Below are 16,524 nucleotides of genomic sequence, written 5' to 3'. Positions count from 1 at the left end.
CTTTGCCATTTTAATTATTATGTGTCTTGCTGTTGTCCTCCTTGGGTCCTTTCTGTTGGGAGTTCTGTGTATTTCTGTGGTCTATTCGAGGAAGTTTGGGGAAGTTTTCAGCAATTATTTCTTCAAAGACACTTTCTATCCCTTTTCCTCTCTTCTTCTTCTTCTGGTACCCCGATAATATGGATATTGTTCCTTTTGGATTGGTCACACAGTTCTCTTAATATTGTTTCATTCCTGGAGATCCTTTTATCTCTCTCTATGTCAGCTTCTATGCGTTCCTGTTCTCTGATTTCAATTCCATCAATGGCCACTTGCATCTTATCCATTCTGCTCATAAATCCTTCCAGAGTTTGTTTCATTTCTGTAATTTCTTTCCGAGCATCTGTAATCTCCCTCTGGACTTCATCCCTTAGCTCTTGCATATTTCTCTGCATCTCCATCAGCATGTTCATAATTTTTATTTTGAATTCTTTTTCCGGAAGACTGGTTTGGTCTGTCTCCTTCTCTGGTGTTGTCTCTGTGATATTTGTCTGCCTATAATTTTGCCTTTTCATGATGATAGAGAGAGTTTGCAGAGCTGGCAAGAGTGACAGCTGCAAGAAATTCCCTTCTTGTTGGTTTGTGGCCTTCCTTTCCTGGAGAACAGCGACCTCTAGTGGCTTATGCTGGGCAGCTGTGTTGAGAAAGGGCTTCTGATTCTTGCCGGACTGCTATGGAGCTTATATCTGCTGTTGCTGTGGGCATGGCCTGCCTTGGGCTGCTTCTCCCAAATTATGGAGCCCTTTCGCAAGGCGCTGGATTCTCGCAGGCGTGGATGTGCTCTGGATGTTGTCCTGTGTCCTCTGGTCTCTATTCTAGGAAGAGTTGTCTTTGTTATATTTTCATAAATATATTTGCTTTTGGGAGGATATTTCCGCTGCTCTACTCACGCCGCCATCTTCTATTTGCTCTATTTTCAATGTTACTATTGAAGTTTAAATTTCCTTAGGGCAGAGACTGTCTCTTTTTAAAGTTTGCATCTTCTGGATTTGACAATAACAGACTCAATAAAATTAGCTAGGCATCCTCTCAGCCAGATTGCTAGGGGTTCAAGTTCCAGTCCACTGTTGAGTACATACTATAGATCAAGGGTGGGCTAACTAACATTCTGTAAGCTATTTGGTGTTTCTGTTCCTATACAGTTCACAATTTTGAAATGAAAGATTAATTAAAGTTTTCATAGTGAAATGTCATAAATGTTTGTACTAAATATTACTACTTCAAGTTTAAAAAGCTCAAGAAAAACTATTTTTCAGTTAATCTCCATAGATTTATTGAATGAGGCTTTCCTTAGTTATTTCAAACTATTGGATTTTTTTTAGATTGTTACATTTATTACTATTTATCATATTTTTAAAACATGAATCAGTGTTTTGAAAATTAATTATAAGTATGTAATAGTTTAAGAGTTGCATGTCCCATATTTCATGTTAACATTTCTGATATCAGGTTGTAAAAAAATGTAACTGGAGTTCCTTTTTCCAGTTGGTGATGTATGTTACATTATATGGCATCTTAAAGTCAATGAAATAAAGCATAATTTAGCATTAAATCATAATAATGTTCTAAAAAAATAAACAGGATTATAAGATGACAAATACAAATTTCTAATTGTTGAACCTGTAGTAAAGAGATATTGATGATGCAGGAAAAACGTAAAAACTGTGAATTCATAAGAAAGGAATTTTATTGGAAAAGTGACCCTAGTACCTACATGTAGTCCGAAATGAATACAGATCTTACAGAAGCAACTCAGATTTTTGCAAAACATTCAAAGTTTCTCTCCCATTAATTTATTGAATTCTCCTAAGACAAGGACTAAATTGACTTTCATTATAAGCATTCAGTTTAGAAGCTAAAAAAGAGGAAGAGAAGAAAATTATGGGGCTATCATTCAAAGTTGTTCTCTTCGAAGAGAACTGGGAAAAGTCACAGTTATACTGAGAAACTCATAAAATGTGATGAGAAGTTATGACAAATATTCTCAGACAAAAAGCAAAATCAAATTTTTGGAAAAATTCTTTCATCTAATGACATGATTGTGGTTCTGTGGTATTGTCATGCCATATGGCAGAAAAAAGTCATACTGTGTTTATTTAAAAAGTTAGAACTTCATGAAACCCTCAACATTTTAAATTTTGTTATGGTGGTGGTAAAGACTGAAATTTTCACTTTGTAAAGAAAATAAAGTGATACAGGATTTTATTTTCAATTCTTCTGTGAACAGTAATGTAGACTGCACTCATTTATGTATTGATGCATCAGAAATAAGTTTAAGAATAAAAGTCAGAAGAATGAATACATTTATGCCTATGTATCAAATTACACAGTATTTTATATAAATTCAGTGGTGATTTATTAATAATATGTTCCCTGATCTTAGTTCAGTTTTGAGAAAGGTAAATCATGAGCCTCTATTCTGTATGATTTCAACATGCTATAATAAATAAAGAAATACATACAGGGCAAGGGATCAATCAATCAATACACAACTTTGTCTTCCTCTCTCTGAGTCCCCTAGCCATCAAACAGAATGTTCATACATGAGTTTTGAAATGATGTTTGAAATAAAATTTGTGTTTTAATGATTTTATTCATGCCAGTAACTACCATTTATATGATTTCAAGCATATTTAAAAGGCTCCAAATTGGATATATATATGGACCCATCAGTTATATATTAGGATCTTAAGAGATCTAAATATATTATTTTAGTGTAAAAATGTACCAATTTAAAATTTACAGAGACTATTTCAGGACTACTTAAGAAAATCACTATCTACATGGTTTCATTTCTAGGATTTCAACTCCTTCTAAAAACTTGATTCGTTATACATGTCAGATGTTTTAAAACGATTAATATTATGGCATAATTAAAATTCCTTAAAACAGTTAAATGTTAATAATTGATTTATAGAATTACTGTTAGAAATCCAGTCCCTGATTCCCAGTCTTCCGATTTTGAAAGTTATTTCATTAATGCCAGAGTAGCTAATGAAACATTTCAAGTGGTCTTTAGTAAGAAAAATCTCTGTGGTCTTGGATCCACCTTACATTCAACTTTTTAGTCAAGGGCTCTGCCATTTTCAAGCCTCTATACTCATTTTTTTATTGTTGACATTCTCTTTGGTAACTATAATGTTCTTAGATTTCTAGGCTCTGGCAATCTTGGCATCATTTGTTTTTGCAATAATAATTAGTAACTCTTTGAAGTGGTTCAGAAAAGAAATAGTCAACATTTTAGAAAGTGGGATAGCGAATTGATCAGAAAAATTTGAATTGAGGCTGATAGAGTTTCAACTGCATTTTATGCTGCTTAGTGAAGCACAGAGGTGGCCTATATCTGCCTTTAACAGGAGTTGGGGTCTAAAAGGCACTTACCACAAGAACAAAGGCCTGTGATGTTTGAAGGAAGTGATCATGGGTTTGCAGGGGAGGGAGAAGTGGTTCTCAAAGCGGACAGACGAGCAGCTGCATCAGCTGGAGACTTTTAGAAAAAGAAATTCTAAGCCTCCCACCATCACCCACCTAACCAGCCCCCCCAGGTAATCCTGATGACTGCTGATGTTCATCTGGATGACTTTATTTGTAAAGATAAAGAATAATGTTAAGAGAGTGGGATTTTGAAAATAAGAGTTTTGGAAATGGAATATTAGGTTCATAGAAATCAATGGTTGATATGAAATGATAAAAAAAGATACCTGAAAGTGAGGAGGTCAAGGAGAAGAGGCAAATTGTTGGACAGTTCATATAGGAGATTCATCAATTCACTGAAGGTTATTTATTGTGAGAATATTAATGCGGAGAAATTCAGTGTGTTGGGATAGCAAATATTTTCAATATATCTAGAGCAATTAGAACTAAAACAATACATCAGAGGAGCTAGCATTCTTAAAAAATAAGGGAAGAATAATATTCTCAATTTAAGTAACAAAAATGAACACTGGATACACCTATTCCACCTCCAGGCATCATGTTGCATTTGGTGGGACAAAAACTAAAAGAAACACCAAAAACGCAGCCATGAATAGGCAGGCCAGCAAGAGACCTCCTGTATCTCTTTATGAAACATCCAGTTTTTTTCCCTATATAGAATTTTTTATTTTATACAATAAAAATTTTTCATCTTGAGGGAAGCATCAAATGATGCTATGGCCAAGGGTCAAAATAGGAAATTTTATTTTCACAATAGTACCAAACATAGGGGAAAAAATGAAATTAAAAGATTTACGTATTTACACATCTATGTGGATCAGTCAATTCGTAAAAGTCTTTACTCAGTTTTCACATAATCACAGATTCCTTCTCAAAAAAAAAAAACAGTCTTCCCCCACTTTCAACCTCTTATTTTCTCAATCACTCAACATTCAGATTTATTCTTTCTTCATACCCCTTGCCAGGATCCTGAATCGCAGTAGGCTTTTTTTCATCTATTTGTGTTGTCTACTCTACTATAGAATGTGTAATGAGGTCATGGACTTCACCTCTTCTCTCATTATCATTAATTCCGAAAATAGCTTCTGATACATATTTCTCTTTTGGTTATTTTTGTTGAGTAAATTAATGAGCACATTAATGTCTTTACTGTTGCTGCTGTAGTGATATATGTCTTCCATTAGATAACATGGCATATTTATTTTTACATCAAAAATCACTGGGGCTGACAATTAGACTAATTTCTTAACCATGACAATATTTTAAAATGTTCTCTGGGGGAAAAGCTGTGTCACTTGGATTAGATCTTCAAAGAAATCTATGAGGGTAAAATATTAAGAACTGTTGTTTAGGGAAAACAAAGTTAAACAAAGCCCTTAAAAGCCATCTCTCTCTAAAAAAAAAATGTATAAGAATAATAGTAAAAACCAAATGATATCTCAGGTAACCACTTTAAACAACATTCTATGCATTTAGATATATGGTAATAAAATACATTAATTAATACATTTGAATATTGTATTGTTTATTAAAATGTTTACACAATAATGTGACACAGACAGGATCCATGGCTATAAATATTAATTATCTTTATTAAACTGTTACACATTATTAAAATGCATGTTTCAGAATAGAGTTTATTGGTATTAAGTGCTAGACCCTTAACTTGTCTCCAAAACTATACAACAATACAAAAATGCTGTTCAGTTGACTGACTTTCTATGATCAATTCTGTCATTACCAAAAACACTTCCTGAATAATGTTCACAATTCCATTTCCTGTTCTACTTACATTATTACTACTCCTGAATTTATTATATTAGTAACTTTTACTATGGAAAATATTTAAAGTTAAAACAGAGCTGAAATGATAAAAAGGAAATGTTCAGACTTGTGTGCAGTTTAATGTAAAAGCAACAATAGCTACCCATTTGAAAATAATGCTGAGATATAAGAATAGAACACAAATTCCATGAGCCATGGGTACTCCGCTTCCACCACTGGCAAAGTCAAGAAGGTCACGGGAAGACGTCGAGATGAAGGCTAACTCATGTAAACAAGGTAAAAATGTAGATGCATTCTACTTCTGTATTAAAGCTACTGACTTGATGAATGTCTTAAGAAAGTTTATTTCCCTCAGTGGTAAACTAGAGAAACTAGAGTGAATAACTTAGATAAGTATCATTTTAAAGATAAGAAAACATGCCAGCTACAGGACCCTACAAAGTTAAACTATTCTATGGATTTTCTCTCTCCCTGCTCCACCTCTACTTTTCTAATAAAAAAGTGAAAGATAAATATTTTAGGGGAAAAAATGACTCCCTAATACTAATAATAATTGGAACATAGTGCTAGGATCTTTATGTAAATGCATTGGAAATGTATTTAGCAGAATGAGAGCTAAGTGATTCTTGACAAATTAGGTGAGTGGTTGTTAAACTCACTTTGAGAATTTACTTTCAGACTTTGATTATTGCTAATAGTTCCAGAATGTCATAACTTAACTCAGGGTATATGACTACTTCTATTTATTCATGCCGTCCTTTGCTGGAACTATCACCCCATTTCCAAGTCCATTCTAAGATAAATTTACCTGATGCTTGCAGTATGCCCCCAGTGGTAATCAAAGCACGCAGCCTTATCTCATTTAGCAGGAAATGAATGTTGGCTTCCCAAATGTCTCTCCTGAGAATAAGATAGACTTTCCCCAAACTGTCCAGCAAACATTGTTTACCTATAGCCAAACGTGTGGTATATGCCTACGCATGACCAAATTCCTGGCAAGGAAACTGGTTTTGTCATTACAACAATCTTAACACTTGCTGAGAAATGAAACCTTTCTTACTGTCCTTAACTCCTTGAAAGTCCTGAAGCACATACCAATAATTGTCTCATTGCTTTATTTCCATAAGTTATGAGAATTTAACATCTGTGAAAAAATATCTCAGATGCTATTTTTAAAATGTAGTTTAAGTAAAGCAACAGTCTAATTCCAGAGCACAGATCTGAAAACTGTCCTTTCCACAGACACGCAAATGGCAGTCACCAGAAATGCAAAAAATAGTGGTTTTAATGTCTTTATTCACTATTAAAATTTTTACTGTAGTCAGGGAATGGGCTCTTAATAAACTCGTCTCTTTGCATCACCTTAGGAAATTAAACTATATTATATATACATATATAATATATAATCAGGATGTGGTAAAAAATTAAATAGAAGATATCATTGTGGTACAACAGATATTTAAAAATGTTTCTAAATGTACATGGGCAGCGAAATCTGTGATTGCCTGAGTGAATTTTGCATGGAACTATCAGCAAAATATTCTCTGATCCACTCCTGAGAAATGATCAAGGCAGGATTCCCTAAGATTCAGGCTACTTGAACACACTCACATACACACACCCCTACAATTGAGTTTCTGTTTTATTTCTCTGTAAACCTTAGAAAAGAACTTGGTTATAACAACTATGCTTCAGAAGAAATTTGCTGAAGTGAAATGAATAGCAATCATGTGATAGATGTGGTTCCTGACTGCATATGCGTATAGCAACCAGGCAGCATTAGGGCATCATGATTTTAAATGGAAATTTCATAGCTGACATTCCTTAATTCACCTTTAAACTCTTCTTGGGAATAATGTTATCGTTTAGTGACTAACATATCTAGAAAACAATGTGGAAATCTATTCATTTTCAAATGCGTGAGACATATTACTTTCAATTAAAAAAATGGATTCAGGGAAATGATGCCATGCTTAGAGCCTTTTTAACTTGAAAGAAAACAGCAACAAATAGGAACAAAATGCGTTTTCAAATGTCTTACAATGACATTGTGAATAAGTTAAATAATTCTGGTTAGGTGACTTGTATTTTTAAATATTTTAAGAAGACTTTTATGCATTTTGATCCACTAAATTTCCTCTCAACTCTGGTTGAGGATTTTTTTTGTCCTGCTGTTTTTATTTTCATTTTGTTGGAATTCATGGATTCAAAAAAGACAGCAAGTGGAAACCACCCTCCTTTCATCTCATCATTCCATATCCTGAAGAGTGTAGTGGGGCATGGCAGAGAGGAGAAGGGTGGTGGCCACCTTTAACCCCAACCAACAACTTGACACCATTCCATGATGTTTCAACAAAATAAAAGTGCCAACCCAACTTTAATTTCCAGAATTTACTGCTCTAATCCTAACTAATGACTGTCTTCCATGCAGCTGTGCTAGCTATTCTGCTGTTTTAGAACTCCATGAAGATTTTGTGTTTTTAGATGCTATGCAAACTTGTTGGAAAATTACCTGAAAGAATGAAGATACCTTTAGTGAACTGTGAAGTGTCCCTCAGTTGCCAACCCATCTCCTGGGAGTAATACACATTTATATATAGCACAATTACTTCCCATAATTAAACCCAAATATCAGTTGGAAATGCTCAAAATGTGACCTGTTGAGCAGGGAAATGCATGATTCAACAACAGAATAGACTTTTAGTCATTTGGAGTCCAGGAGCAAAAGAATCATTTTAAATGATAGGAACTTTACCCTGCGGTTCCCATGTTGTTCACATGGAGAGATGCAGAGCTATTTAACACCTTTTCCTTCTTTTGAGTACTTTCTTCATACCCTGCCGCATTTTGCCAACCTTTCCTCAAAAATCCTTGAGAGTTTTTTCTGCACTCATATTCTGTACAAACATTATGTTAATTGCTGTGTTTTGTTTTATTGTTTTTTAATTTAAAAAGCCTCTAAAACTGTTCTGACACATATATGTGTTTATGAAATGCAGAAGAAAAGGAAACATGTGGCCAACACTATATATTATTTGTGAGGAGGTGGGGACAGTGACTGTGGAAAAATTCTTAAGAATTTTTGTCACAAATATATGATTGAAGGCTTAGACATTGAAAAAGCTTTACCCTAACACCTATATATTTGAATTTCATCACTGAGTAACAATAGTTAAGTGACAATATAATGCATTAAAGAGCCAGGTAACAGTGCAGCTATCTTTTCTCAATTGCCACTTTTCACATAAGCTAGAAAGATGCAAACCATACGAAGGAAAAATTAGGTAAGAAAATGAGTGAAACACCCCCCTTAGCATTAAGGACAAAAGATGTCTTGATTGCACATTTATTGGATATTGGGGTAGAGACATTGATAATTTTTATTACCAAATCTCAATAAGCTTAATTTCTGTTCATAAGAATGTACATAAAATATTCACATGAATATCATACTAAGCCATAAAGGAAAGCACTGATTTACAGATTTAAAAGATAATTTTTATATACATATTGGGGCCTCGTCAATGAACCAAATCCAATAGTCTAATGAATTGAGTAATTTTAGGAGGGATTAATTAGGTTGGTAATTATTCATTAGGATTTAAGGAATTAAAAAGTGATAAATTATTTTGGCAGCAGATAATGGCGGTTGGCCATTTGTTATAAATTCTCATAGTATTTATTATAATAACATTAATCTTGCACAGCTGTTCTGCTCTTAAGGTAGCTACAAGGGTAATTTGATAGAAATTCATTCAAAAACAGGAAGGGAGCTGCGTGTGTAAAGATACGATGTATAATAAGAAATATAAGATTAGCTTTTCATGTGCTCATAAATTAGTTTTAAAAGGAGGCAACATATCTCTAGGTGACACTTTAGATAAATTTCTGAAATATCACAATACTAATGACTAGTATAGAACCCAATTGACCTTATTATTTAATAATACATGTATATTTTATTAATATAGGAGATCTCATTGTGAATTGTCAAATCAAATGTAGTCCTACTCCGAGGAAAAACTATTCCCTTAAGCCAAAATAATTGCAGAATTATATTATAAAATTAGTTATATATATGGATTAGGTAGCTTTTTTCTTCGAACTTAATATTTGTGCCTTAGCAAATAGATAGCCGTTACTCTCCTTATACTGAATTATTGGAAGGAACACATTTAGTCTTTCTCTCCCTTCTGCTCATTCCTTTATTCCTCCCTTAACTTAGGCTCTTTAAATGTGGGGGCAGGTGCAACACTGGTGAATCTGATACACTTTGTGGACACTTGCTTCTTCAAATGGATGGATTTAATTTACCTCAGGTTCAGAAAATGTGTTGCACTTCCTGCCAAACTTGTGACCACAGAGATGATTAACTAAGAATACCAGGGCATCCTCTCCACTCTTTTTTGCTTAGCCAAACCAAGGTTAAGTGCAAGGGCCTGTTGCAGGAGCAGGCTGGGAAGCCCCCCATCTTCCTTCATGTTCCCCTCTTTCATCATTCACGGAGGGTAAGGTCCCCAAGTCTCTCTTGAGCTTCTAGCCTCCTTTGTTGAACTACAAGGGCTGGCCCAGCAAGGCATCCAGTGTTTGTCCATAAATGGGGGTATAGAATTTTTATGACCTCGGCTTGAACTATATTATTTACCATACCTTAACATAAGGTAACATCATAAAATTGGGGAGATTTCTAACTTTGGACATTATCTGGAGAATTTTCAATTATTCGGGAATTGCTTGCTTCTTAAGTCAGATAAAACTTACTTGTGAAAGCCTGTGGTCCAAGTAAAGTTTAACGAAATCACATTTTTGTCACATAATGCACACCGGAGGATTCATTACAGTCATTTATATTTTGCAAGGGACATCCCTTTTATATCCAAGTTTCCAACATCTTGACGTGGGATTGGATAATAATAATTACTGGTAGTACTCATACATTTGTGATACATCTCTCTTAACATTCCTAACTGCATGTTTTTGTGCACTATCAGAGGTTTGGTATAAAATAGCAAGGGATGGAAACCACATCATGCTCAGCAGTGATTTATCTAATAAATAATTGGTATCTTGAGAGTTACAAATAATTGAGTTTATTTATGCATTTGACTCTGTATGGTTCCTTTACTAATTCCCTCATCTTAGTTTCTTTTGGTTCACATTTTATTGATTTTTCTGGTTTCCTAATATGTCCTTCCTTTAGTTTTCATAATTAACTCTCTCCTATCCAGTAAAATCAGACTAGTATACATGAATTATTAAATTTGCTTTTCTGTAATCCATTAAGATCGGGAATTAGAAGAAATAAACTATGTGGTGCCTTAGAAAAATTAAAAGATAATGTGAAACCCCCAACAGTAGATAGAAATCAGAGAAGCATACTTCCACAAAAATGCAAGTGGAAGGGGAAGAATTAGGATTTTTGAGGCTTTTGTACATAAGAATCCTTACTAAACTTCTTTTCTCTGATTGGAAAACAGCAGCAGAAAGCACAGCATTAGCCACTCGAGGTGCCAGAAATAGGGATTTTCAGGAGGGATTGAAAGAGAGAAATTCTGGTAGCAGTGATAAATCGCAGAACATCACATATTTTGAGTATACACTCCTCTTAAATCTCTGACTACTATATAAATTACACACATGTTAGGGGAACCCCAGGGCCCCCCAGAATCAGTAGGGAAAGAGAAGAAGCTTGAAAGGCAAAGCTGCATGGGGTGAGGTCTGTGAGTTTTTGCTTTTAAAACTGAGTGCATTCCTAAAAGTCTCCAGTTCAAGAAACAGAAAGGTGAAGCCCTCTGGTTTTAAAATGTCAGGTGACAGAGTCTGAGGCTGGCTGGGAGTTGTAAATTGCACAGGAATCAGGGGGACATCCCCAGAGATTTGGGATAAAATAACAAGGGTTGGAAACCACAAGAACAGCATACTCACCAGTTAATGCAGGGAGGAAAATCTTTGTCATTTGAGGCCAGGAAAATCAACTGCCATTTAGAACAGCAGTTGCTATGTGTATTTTCAACAATGTCCAGTTTTCAACCCAAATTTTTAGACAGGGAAAGAAATAGAAACATGAGACATGTATGGAAAAAAAGAGGCAGTTAATAGAAACAGGTTCTGAGTACACCTAGACATTGGGCTTACCAGACAAGGATTTCAAAACAGCTATTACAAATATAGTTCAAGAATTAAAGGAAAATATGCTTTAAAATAAAGGAAACCATGGAATTGGACAAGGAATACGAGAGAGAAATTAAAATAACCTTCTTAAATAAAATTTTCAAAGCTGAAAAATACAATAACTAAACTTTAAAAAAATAGTATGTAGACTGACAGCAGATTGAAGAAAAATAAAGTAATGTGTGACCTTGAAGACAGATCAAAAGAAACTACCCTCTCTGAAGAAGAAAAAGATTGAAGAATATGGACAGACTTCCACTGCTATCAAAGATATGATAGAAGAACTAGATTTAACCTTCTTTAGGCAAGTAGAAAACAAATAAAAAATTTGAAAGAATTGCTTTCAGACATTGTACAACCAAAGGCATAGGACAGTGATTGCTGAGAGTACTGTCCCAGACTGCTACTGAAGAGTATTTCCAGATATCAGTATATAGAGAGTAAAATGAAAAAAAGAGCTGTGTGGGCCTGCTGATTGAAGTTCAAAGTCCAGAGAGATCAAAGTGGCTTAATTTCCAGCCCAGAATAGAGAGAATCAGTCCACAGAAGGGAAAAACAAATCAGAGATCTTTACAGGGATTCCCTAGACTCTTTGGCCAAGAATTGATCTGCATATTTATGAGAAGAAACTCCAAATGTTGGGGCAAGAGCCACAAGAAAAAAATGTGAGGAACTGAGTAATCTCTAGAACCTCAGTGCTGGGGATATCTTTGTGCTCAGCAAGAAGTAAGAAATACACTTCCTAGTAGGCTGGGTATTGGCTAAAGTCTTCAGAAAGTTATTAGCTGAATCATAACCTAAAATCTGCTTCAGACCTGCCCTGAAAAAAATATATTTAAAAAGCATCAGAAACAATAATAGTTATTCCAAGTAACTTGGTCCCAAATAAATTATCTGAGTGACCATTTTAAGAAGCAAAAACCACAAGCAAATTAAAGCCAACACTAAGCATAAAGAAGGAAATAATAAAAGTAAGTGCAGAAATAAATGAAATATAAAACATTTAAGAAATAGGAAAAAAGGGAAGGAAATCAAAAAAAATTGTTGTATTTTTAAAAAAATCAATTAAATTGATAAACAGCCAGACTGACCAGTAAAAATGCAGTAAGAAACAAATCATCAGTACCAAATAGGGTTTATGCCTTCTGCCGTGGCATTCCACTCCAGCCAATATCCAGGTTGTGACTCCTCATCTTTTGTGTTCATTTAACCAATCAGTGCTTTTCTTCATTCTTTACTTTTAGGTTTTCTGAATCACCTTAAATGTGTCTCTTACCAACAACATATACTTGGTATTACTTTGGGAACCAAGTTGATTTTTTTCTTTTAACATTTGAATAAGACCATTTACTGATTCGTGTGACCAACAGCTTTGCTTTCAACTCTACCATACTATCTATAACTGAATTATTTACTTCATTTGTATTTAATAAATCACTGATATATTTTAGTTCCAAAATACCACTGTAAGATTTTTCTGCATGTCTGCCAGTTGTCTGGTCCTCTTTCTTCCCTTCTTTTTTACATTCTTTGTCATGAGTTATTTTATCATGTGATTAAAATCCCTCTCCCTTGGCTAGAAATATTTTTAAAAACCATCCTTGACACACTTAAGAGTAATGCTCACTAATATTTTTGCCATGTCCTGGACAGTGAAGTACATTAATCATAGAGTACATTAGCCCCATGTATTATCCTTATATTTTTAAACATATACAATACTATCATTATATTAATAGTCAAAATTAACTTAATTTTCCATGTGTTCATTCTTTGTGTTGCCTCCATTACTTTCTTCAACTCTATCCTTTCTATTTCACCTGCTATTTTTCACCTCTGCTTTGTTAGTGTCTTTCAGCCAAAGACCAGAAGGAATAAGCATGTGGTTTTAAAAGTTGGGTTTATTGTTGCTTTGCAGCAAGGGGCCAAGTACACCAGGATAGAACATCTTGGCAGCAGAGTATTTTACAAAAAGCCTTATTAAAGGATTAGGTGAATTTGGAGAGTGCTTAGAGAAGGAGAGATTTGCGCTCGACTGGATGCTTCTGGGAAGCAGGGGTCATTCTGTGACTGGGCGTCTTAATAACTCTTATTTTAGAGGAAGCAGACTTGATCTCAGCCAAAGCTGCAAGTGGTAAAACAAAAAACAAAACAAAAAAACTAGCAAACAAAACCCAAAGCAGCAGTCCCTCGAATCAACTAGAATACTATTCTAGTTGATTTTTGAAGAGTATAAAGTCTGTGTCCTTTTTTCTTTTGCATGTGGCTGTCCAGTTGTTGATGTTCAGTTCATGTTCAGACATGATGACATTATGTGAAATTGTTTATTTTTAGGAAGGGAACACCAAGGCCTCGCTGTAGATGCCAGACCAGCTTGTAGGTACACTAAGTGCCAGATCCTAAAGGTGAGGTACTACTTTTTTCTCAACCTGAAGAAATCCATGGAGTATTTTGGTCTGTTAACTGTCTATAAAAATTCTCTCTCAGTTTCTGTTTCCCTACAACATCCTCCTCTCATTTTCATTTTGGAAGAATGAAATAAATATTTTGTCCATACCCAGTCATTTAGTGGCATTCATTGCATTTCAGGACTTCTTGAGATATTCTCATATGATTTTTAACTTCTATTGTTTATACACACAATTTAATTGTCAGACTTAGTTTTGTTCACTGAAGATCGTATGGTTTCCTGCAGATCTTACAAATTCTGTTTTTCCTTAGGTTTTCAGGTGTTGTGTAGTGATGTTCCTGGGTTATGTTTCTTTTTGTTTCTTTGCCAAGATCCTACTTGGCATGTATACTTTTTCATAAATAAACTGTCTATCTTTTAACAGATTTGTAAAGTCTTTAGGCATTCCTTTTCAACTGTTGATTCTGTCCTATTTTTTCTCCTCTGCTTTTAGGAAAATAAAATAAAATCAGTAACAAAAACAATGACGGTGGGACATTTCACAGTATTATGTTTCTAAATTGAATTATACTAACTAGACTTATTTCATTTCCTAACTGTAATTACATGAATTGCAGTTCATCTATTGAGATATAATTCATTACCTATACCCCCCCATTTAAAGGGTAAATTTCAATGTTTTTAAGTATTTCAGAGTTTTATAACCACCACCATAATCTAATTTTAGATAACACTTAACAGCCCAAAAGAAAACCCCACACCCATTAGCACAATATCCATTCCCCTTCAACCAGAATGCCTAATCAACCACGAATCTACATTTTGTAAAGGCTATATTTATTTTAGAACAATCTCAGGTTTGCAGCTAAATTGAATGGAAGTTGCAGAGATTATACACTCCTCCTCCCCACAAAGGCACAGCCTCCTCCATTACCGACTTCTCCGTAACAGAATGTTTGTTACAATTGATGAATGTACACTGGCATATCATAATCACCTGGCATCCACAGTTCATATTAGTATTCACTCTTAGCGTTATACATTCTAAAGGTTTAAACAAATGTGTAAGAACACGAATCCACCAAGATGTTACTTACAGAATAGTTTCATTGTCCTAAAACTTCTCTGTGCGATGCCTGTTCATCTATCCCGTAGCCACTGTCAACCACTGATAATTTTACTATTTCCTTTTTCCAGTTTTCCCTTTTCCAGAATGTGAAATTGTTTTTTTTTTTTTTGTGTGTGTGTGTGTGTGTGTTTTTGTTTGTTTGTTTGTTTTTGGTATATAGTCCTTTCAGATTGACTTTTTTTCTTAGCAATAAGCACCTCAGGTTACTCCCTATCTTTTCAAGGTTTAGTAGCTGTTTTTTGTGTGTTCATTTGTTATCACTGAATATTTCACTGTCTAGATGAAGCACACTTTATCCATTTGAAGGACATATTGGTTGCTTTCAAATTTCGTCAATTATGAATAAAGTTGCCATAAACATCCCATGCAGGTTTTGGGTGAACACAAGTTTTCAACTCCTTTGAGTAAATACGAAGGAGTGCATTTGATGGATCATATGGGAATAGTATGTTTAGTTTTATAAGGAGCTGCCAAGCCATCTTCCAAAGTGGACCATTTTATGTTCCCACCAGCAACAAATGAGAATTCCTGCTGTTCCAAACCCTTGTCAGCATCTGGTGCTGTTCGTGCTCCAGATTTTGGCTATCCTAATGGGTATGTTGTGGAACTCCACTGCTGTTTATTTTGCATTTTCCTGATGATTCATTATATGGAGCATCTTTTTTTTCATTACAGTCATTTATTACATGACTCTGTTGCAAAAAATTTTCTCCCAGTCTATATGGCTCATCTTCTCAACCTCTTGACATACTTACAGCAGAGCAGAAGTTTTTAGTTTTAATCAATTATTATTTTCATGATCATGCCTTTGATGTTCTATCTAAAAAATCATGGCCATATCCAAACCATGTAGTTTTTCTCCTATTACCTTCTAGGAGTTTTATAGTTTTCAGTTTTACATTTAGGTCTGCAATCCATTTTGGATTAATTTTTGCGAAGAGTATAAAGTCTCTGTGTCTTTTTTTCTTTTGCATGTGGATGCCCAGTTGTTGAATCACCATCATTTATTGAAAATACTATCTTTGCTTCACGGTGTTGCCTTTGTTTCTTTATCGAAAATTAATTGACTATGCTTATGTTTATGTGGATCTTTCTCTGGGCTCTCTACTCTATTGATCAATTTGTATTTTTCACCAATAGCACACTATAATACTACTGTAGCTTTATAATAGTTCTTACAGTTGAGTGCTGTCAGTTCCCCAACTTTGTTCTTCTCCTTTAATAATGTGTGGGCTACTTTGGGCTCTCCATACAAACTTTATAATTTTCCACACATATTTTATGACTTTTTGTATAAACTTTAGAATCAGTTTGTCAATGTACACAAAATTACTTACTAGGATTTTTCTTTGGTGGTTGCATTGAATCTATGATCAAGTCAGGAAAAACTGACATACTGGTGATATTGACACTTCATACCCATGATTATAGAGTATGTCTCCATCTACTTAGTTCTTTGGTTTTCTTCATCAGAGTGGTATTGTTTTTCTCATATTGATATTGTACATATTTTGTTTGATTTATACCTAAGTCTTTCAAATTTTGGGGTGCTAAT

Source organism: Manis javanica, chromosome 1 (assembly GCF_040802235.1).
Source record: "Manis javanica isolate MJ-LG chromosome 1, MJ_LKY, whole genome shotgun sequence".
Lineage (NCBI taxonomy): Eukaryota > Metazoa > Chordata > Mammalia > Pholidota > Manidae > Manis > Manis javanica.
Note: the sequence above shows the minus strand (reverse complement) of the source record.